Source organism: Aphelocoma coerulescens, chromosome 21, assembly GCF_041296385.1.
Source record: "Aphelocoma coerulescens isolate FSJ_1873_10779 chromosome 21, UR_Acoe_1.0, whole genome shotgun sequence".
In the NCBI taxonomy this organism is placed as follows: Eukaryota; Metazoa; Chordata; class Aves; order Passeriformes; family Corvidae; genus Aphelocoma; species Aphelocoma coerulescens.
The window spans coordinates 6,101,058-6,108,734 of record NC_091034.1 but is presented as its reverse complement, the minus strand read 5'-3'; the positions used below and the strand labels follow the sequence as shown (position 1 = coordinate 6,108,734).

The following is a 7,677-nucleotide window of genomic DNA, read 5'->3' as shown; positions in this document are numbered from 1 at the left end:
GCCTTTAAGGTGGGATTGCTCCAGAGGAGAACAGGAGTGCCAGGAGTGCTCCTTTCAACTTCAGATGATGTGATAAATTGATCAGGCCTCAGAAGCCACAGTGCTTCCTTATTCCTGCAGCTTTGATCTAAAAAGCTGTTTATTTATGTTTTATGGAACTATAAAACCTCCAGTAAACATGCCTTGTGCTTTCTTTATGTTCTACATGAATTCTGTCAGGAAAACGTCAGGCAGAAATAATGAAGATCTTTATTGCCCTGCTGCTGCTGCTGCTGGTGTCTTCCTTTGGAAGTTGGGATGCTTTGTGTGGGATTCACGAGGGCTGCAGATGTCCTGCCTGCCGAGCAGCTGGGCCAGAAGGAGGATTTTCCTCGTGGAATCCCAATGGATACAGCAGTGAGGGCGCTGGGAGAAAGCAAGGATTTGATATTTCTCTTTATCTCTCATACCTGGAGGTGTTAATTGCAGTGGTGGGATTTACCTCCCGTGCCTGGCTGCTGGTGAAATGTCCTTGATAAAGGGTTTGATCTTGGTTTGCAGCATCTCCCAGCAGCCAAAAAACTCCTGGGAAAACCTGCTGGGCTCGCATTGAATCCCTGGGATAAGAGGTTTTAGATCATCAGGAATACCCCAAATTACACAGCAGTGCCTCCTTCCACTTATATAAAATAATTCCCACTTACCATAGTGGAGCATTGTCAGCGTTGCTTTAACAGAGCTGGGAAATAAATCTGTAAATTCCACGTGTGCCCAATTGCTCCTCACTGCTGGTTTCTCTCTTCCTGGTGCATCCAGGCCTTTCCTCAGGGATTTGAAGCGCTCCCCTGGCTCCCTTAACTGCTGCCCCTCTAAGGAGAGATGTTTTGGGGGATTTGCTCTGTGGCCAGTGGTTCCTGTGAAGAGGAATTTTCCTCCTCTGGAGCTGCTCAGGCTGGGAATTGTCCTTGTTTCCTGAGCCCCGTGCACAGGGAGACTTGGGAAGGCAGGAAAGGTGGTGGTTGTGTGGGTTCTGAGGTGGGAAAGCGATAGGGAACATTTTGGGGGCTCTTTCCAAGCCCCTAACCCAGCTCCTGCAAGAAGAGAACCTGAAAATGAAAGAATTCTACTGGAAATTGGGCACTTCTGGGGCTTCTTTCCAGGAGCAGGCAGCAGCTAAACCCTCCTGGCAAAGGGATGTGTATTCCCACAAAGGTTTAGGTCAAAAAAAACCCCACCCCAGATGCTTTAGGAATTATTCTGCTGTGTTCAAGTCCCTTTTTATGAATTCATGGGGCGATGGTAGAGATGTCAGAGCTGGAACATGGGCTCAGAGCAGGAGTTTTAGAAAATGGGGTGGGTGAGAGTAGAGATTCTCCTTCCTGGGCTGTGTTTGGGGAGGAAACAGGGCTGGCAGAAAGGGCAGGGAGCTGAGTTATTTTTCTAACACCATTTCTGACCACCTCTGCTTGATTAACTTCTTTATTTTTAGATTTGAAGGACTCCCTGCCACCCAGAAGAGCAGAGAGCTGTCAGCTCAGTCTGGCTGTGTGAGAGGAGCAGGGAGTGACTTAAACTGGGGGTCAGCAGTGAAAACAGGTGGGAAATGTGGGCTCATTCACCCCCAAATCACCGTGGGTCAGCATTTCAGCAGTGGCTGTGCTGCCAGTCAGCCTCTGCTTGGTTCTTCCTCTGCCAAACGTGCACCTCAAGCTTCTCCAAGAGCAGCACTCGAGTCCTTTCGGGGTGCTGGAGCAGGAATGGGAAAGTTGCCTTCCTCTCCATTGGAAGGGAGAGCCAAGGAATAATCCCATTTTCCAGCCATCTTTGTACCAGCAGAGTTTGTGTGTTGTGTCTGACCTCCTGTAACGAGGTTAAACCACAGGGATCCCCTGGAGAAGCTGCCATTCATCTTTTATATGCGAAGATTTTCGAGTATAGAGAGGGGATAAAGCTAATACGGTGTTTAATGGGAAAAAATTATGACACCAATAACACATCTGTGTCTGTAGTTTCACAGGTTTTCTCTCTGTATATTTATACATGTATATATGTATAATTTAATATCAGCCTCAGGGTTGTGGTCTCACATGTCATCAGCTTGCAGGAAACTGGATCCTTGGCCTAAGTATCAGATGAGTTGCTAATGTTTGGAAAAAAAGCAAAAAACATGCTTTGGGTCTCTGTTTTATGGCTGTTATTGAAGTAAGAATTTGTGATTGTAACCCGAGCGCTCGCCTGGCCAACATGTTTTCATTATTGTCTGGATAATTGAAAGTCCAGGCAAATTTGGATGCTGGGAGACACTGCACGGGAAGGTCTTGGTGCTCACAAGTGTTGAGATGGCTCAAATTAAGGATGAATATATGAATATGTTTCAGCATTTAATGCAAGGCTTAAAGATTTGCTTTATTCCCCAGACGTGGCTGATTAACTTGTGCTTAATTTATTTCCAGTTCTGGTTATCCAGCACTCCCAGGCTGTCACCCACAGCTCTGCTCTCCTGAGCTGCACTTTGGCTTCTCAGGCTTCATTCTGCTGCAGTTCAGGGTGAACAATCCATGAAAATGTGTTATTACCTGGTTGTGGAAGGAGTTGTGCCAAGGGAAAGGACCTTCCCTCTTGTGGGAAGGGCTGGGAGCAGAACCTTTCTATCCATGGAGCTGCACCTGTGGAAAGAAGCTGCTGGACCCTCACCAGCCTGTAAAACCAAGTTTAAACATTTCTGTCCGTGTCCCACCCGCTCCTGAGGAATTCCTGTTTGGTTTTGTTTGTTCTTGCAAAAAAAGGGGTGATCCTGGTTCAGTCCGTGGCTAAAAAAGCCCCAGAATTTTGGTTTGTGGGCAGGAATTGGTATTTATTGAAAATCCTCGGAGCTGGAAGGGCAGATGATGGGGATTTAACCCAAAAGGTGGTCCTGTGTGTCACTGAGACACGATGACAGGGGCACCCCTCTGCCACAGCCCAGGCCCATTCCTGTTCCGTGGGTAAACACAGGATTCAAACCCCCAGGATTTATGGACCCAGCACTTTCCCCACCACGCTCACTCCAGAGCTGACACACACAGAAAAAGGCAAATGAGGTTTGCAAGTTAATCCCTATTAACTGGGCAGAACTGGGAAATTAAACCCAGCGAAAACTTTGGGTGGCTTTGGAAAACACCTTGGGACTTCTCTGCCAGCTTTCTGGATCCTTTAATTGGATGCACGTGTCTGTGCTGACAGGAGAGCGGGGCTTGGGCCCTCATTAATCTTCACACACCAGAGGCAACTGGTGGAGGGCAGCCCCCAACCCACGTGGAGCAGCCCTGCCTCGTGCTGCCCCACAGCTCGGGGGGAAAAGCCTTTGAACAACTGGGAAAAGCCAACTCCATCCTGAGCTCTGCAAGGAACTAATTACTTGCCTGGGCTCTCCCCCATACCAGCTTCTACCCCATAAATCCCCCGAGCAGCAGACATCCACCAGCTTCTCCTCTGAATCAGGGCCTTTATGTACATCTCAACTTGCTGGGGGAAGATTCATGGCCTGAGCTGCCTTTAAGTATTTTTGTTATGAATAGGAACCCTTAAACATTTCCTTCTCATTTAATTTATCTTTTTTTTTTTCGGGCTTTCAACACCAGGTACGAGCTAGAAATAACGGGAGGCAAAGTCTGTCCCTGAGAAAAGGGCCTTAAAATAACAAAGTGTGCCCTGGGAAGGAGAGGGGTGAGGGGAATAAATTGCCCATTAGCAGCAGGACAATACCAGTAGGGACCAGTGTCCCCATATATTGACTTTATTCCATGTTGGAGCATGCTGGGCACGAGGTTTCTACTTGATTTTGGGATGTCCTGTAGGATGATGATACTACAGCTAAGCCATTCCTCTTTGTCAAGGTCCTTCTTAATTAATTATTAAGATCTGGTGATTTACTTACACTTGCACCAGTGGGGTTGGGGTATTTTTGTTGTGTGTTTAGGGTTTTTTTGGGTTCTTTGTTTGGTTTTTTGAGGGGTTTGTTTGTTTGTTTTTGTAGTGGGATTTTGTTTGTTTGTTTTTGTAGTGGTTTTTTTGTTTGTTTGTTTTTGTAGTGGGTTTTTTGTTTGTTTTGGTTTGGTTTTGTTTATTTTAGGTTTTTGGGGTTTTTTTTTGCCGCACGGACTGAGAAGGTTCAAGCTGTGGTTTGAATTAGGGGTTCAAACAAATCCAAAGGAAACACTGACTTCCTCCCACTCAGGTATCCCAACAATAAGCCTGAGGAGATTTCACTTGGACATGGATTGTGGATTTGCTAACGCTTTTAGTGAGTCCCATTTCACAGCTTGGCATGTCATGGAACATCATAGCAGAGCACAAAACCTAACACTAATAATATACTTAGAGCTTAAAACTGAGCCCTAGTGGGACTCAACTCTTTGTTCATGGCATCCTGGATGGACTAAAAAATACAGCAAAGTCCGAGAAAAGGCAGATAATGGATAAAATAATCTGTGCAGGAACTGGATTGTGCAGTGGGGAAGCTCTGTGTTCTCCTGTCCATGAAACAGGGCTGAAATGCAAGTCCTGCCCTGTGGCTTCACTGGGCTGTGAGTGAAGTAACAGCCTGCTTTTCTCAGCTGCTGAAAGCCCCTTTTTAGGGGCAATTTGGTTCCCTGCCTTTTCAAAGGGAAATTTCCTGCACCTTATTTTTCCTGGGTTCTGTTTACAGGTGACATAAGGACTTACAAATGTGCAACTTGTCACCAGGGCCAGAGTGACCCTGCCCATTAGCAGTGCTGTGTGCAAGGTGTGTTTTGGGGAGTTTCAGGAGAAAAATGGCCATTTTTGGGGAGTCTCAGGAGAAAAATGGGCATTTTGGGGAATTTCAGGAGAAAAATGAGCTTTTTTCTCATTTAGCCCAATTGTGCTTTTTATAAAGCCAATGACAACCCTCCTGGTGTTTTTTTGGGGAGCAGCTCACACCTTGGTGGTGAGTTCACCTTCCTACTTGGTACCTGGATGCTCCAGCATCTCTTCCAAGCAAAATTTTGGGACTAAAATGCCTGGAGAAAATGAGAACTCCAAACTCATCACCCCCAGGGCTTCTCTGCTTCCCACTGAATGAGGAGAACATTTTTTCCCTGCCTGTTCCAGCCCAGGCAGGGAGGCTGAAGACAGCCTGTGTGGTTTCATCTAATCTGCTCCTGGAACTGCCACCACCACGTTGGATAGCTGGGATTTGGAATGTTAACCACGGAATCAGCCCGAGGAATTTAGAATTCACTTCAGCTATGGCGGGATTTGGTACAATAAGATCATTATTGCCTCGAGATACCCTTGAGGTCATTAATTTAAATTAGAAATGCCTTCAAACAGGATATTGTGCACAGCTCCTTCCATAGGCTTTAAAGCTTAAATAAGCTCCAGAAATCTTTGCTGCCAGATACTCCATCGGCAGATGTGGATCACCTCTTCCAAGCAGTGGAAGTACCTGCCTGTGGTTGTTGAGAGTGGCATCAGAGGCGTTCTTAATTGTGCTAATTATTGTTGTTGTCTTTAAAGGACTGAATCCTCACACAAGATAATCACTTGTCACCGTTCTTTAGGGATTTGGCACTGGAGAGGGAGTGGTTTCTTGCATAACTGGATTCAGGCTAAAATAACTGTGACCTTGTAAATGAGGTGGATGTTTCCTAGGGAAGACAACTCTTGGAGCAGTGGAGGCTGTGGGAGGGAGCTGTAGCTGGAAAAGGAATTTTTAACAACAGGAGACAGCACTGTGAGGTGGGAAAGGTTGAAGGAAGGACTGGGAGGGACCTGGATGTGATGGGTGAATGAAGATCCAAAAAGGACTTAAATATCTAAGGGTGCAGAGATGCTCCAGTGCAAAGAGAAGGCTGGCGTGGAGAGGCAGGGCTTTGGCTCACTCCAGGGATGGAAATATTGGAAATGATATGCAAACTGAACTGATACAGCACCAGCCACCTCAGAGGGCAGAGCCTGCAATTTCTGCTCCCCTGTGATGGGTGTGGATGTGCCACAAGCAGAGCTCAGCGCCTTGGCCTCTGCTCCATCCCTCAATGCCACAGCAATCTGATTTTAAACAAGCTTCCCCCAAAACCTAGTACTGAACTGTGCTGCCAGGCTCAGCAGGAAAGACTCAGCAACATTTAAATTAACAGTTCTGTCAGCTACAAATTTTGGTCTCCTAGTGGTTTCAGTCAACTCTTGCAGCCTTTGATTATTATTTCTTTTCCCCAGTCTGAATTTCCCCGTTCAGAACAGGGATTACCTCACATCCAGGGCTTCTCTTTGACCTGGATTTCGAGTGAGGGGCTGAGCTGTCAGTGCTGCAGGCATCTGGAGAGACCCAGCAGTTGAGTATCCAACCTGATTGCAAACGTACCTGTGGAGGTGTTTGCAGTGAGTGTTGGGTGATCACAGCACACACAGAGCCCGGGCAGCTCCCAAATCCTCCCAGGGCTGGGGCAGGAACCTTCATTCCTGGGAAGCAATTGCTGCAGCGTTTGTGCCCTTGTTTTAATGATGTTTCTGAGGTTTCCTGCACAAGTTGCTGCTCGGTGATGAAGAAAGGCATTCGCTGTCTGGTCCAGCTTGTTTCTTGGAAAGTTTGGAGTGGAGGCTCATGGCTGGTTATGGATAATATCAAATTGGCTTTCCCCCCCCCCCTCTCCAACCACCCAGAGCTGCCCCAGTCCTCGCTGCTGTCTTCCCATTTCTTGGCTAACTGGGGGAAAGAAAGCTCCCTGGCAGCTTGCCACGCTGAACCCCCCAGCCCTGATTTATTATCACCAAAACCAGCTGCAGATGTTGGCCGGGCCAGGGCTCTGCTGCCAATTAGGGCGTCTCATGCAGAGATTCCTGCTCTGCTTGCCTGGCACTGATGAGAGCAGGGATGAGGGGAGTGGGGCTGCGCCATAAAAACGGAGTTTAAAAAGATGGGGAATGGGTTTCACCTGGGCAGGTAAGGGGCTGGAGTAGTCTGGGAGGAGGTTGGGTCAGATTTCAGGGATTTCAGCCCATTTCTTGGGTCTTTTGTTGTGCTAATGAACCCTAAAATTCCACACTGAAACTCACCCAGCCCGTGTGGTTTAGGGGCTTGAAATTTGTCTGAGGTTCACTGAAAGGCTGTCTGAACTTTTCTGTATTGGAAAGAAACTTTGAATTTTCAGTAGCCCCCAAACCTCAGCTCAGCCTCTCTGCCTGGCGGAGCACCCTGGGAGGGTTTGGCTTCTGAAACCATTTGGGGAATGGTGAGAAAAAATGATTTTCTGGGAACTCTTGGATGAAAATAGCACCACTGACAACTATGGAGAGGGGAGAGGAGGAGATACAAACATTTCCCCTGTTGTAAAGTACATCCAGACTCAGGTTAGATATTTCCTCTTGCTGTTATTCCATTGTTAAATCAAACTGGTCACAAATGTAGATAATCTCGTTCAAAATTAGGGGGATATAAAACACGATTCCTTGAATCCCTTTATTCTACTTCTGTTACACTTCTGGTCTATGATCTTTGTGGCAATTTCAGCAGTAATTTCCCAGTACTGCATTTCCAGTGCTCCACGTGACCTCTTACATCCAAAAGCCTGCTCAAAGTATTATAAACATGATGAATATCACCAACTTAGATTTTCAACGCTCTGTGCAGCGTTGCAACCATGATGTGACAAAGTTAAATACAGCTGAGGACTGTGGGAATTAAACTGGGAGGGAGGG

The 7,677-nt window shown here is 46.9% G+C and overlaps 1 long non-coding RNA gene across 1 annotated transcript; it reads right to left on the bottom strand.

Annotated features, from left to right (window-relative positions):
* Positions 1-1,887: 1,887 nt before the first annotated feature.
* Positions 1,888-6,913, bottom strand: LOC138121371 (uncharacterized). The gene is made up of 3 exons (XR_011156175.1): positions 6,344-6,913; positions 2,556-2,645; positions 1,888-2,119 (listed from the first exon to the last, which is right to left on the bottom strand). It is a non-coding gene; the product is annotated as an uncharacterized lncRNA (long non-coding RNA).
* Positions 6,914-7,677: the final 764 nt, after the last annotated feature.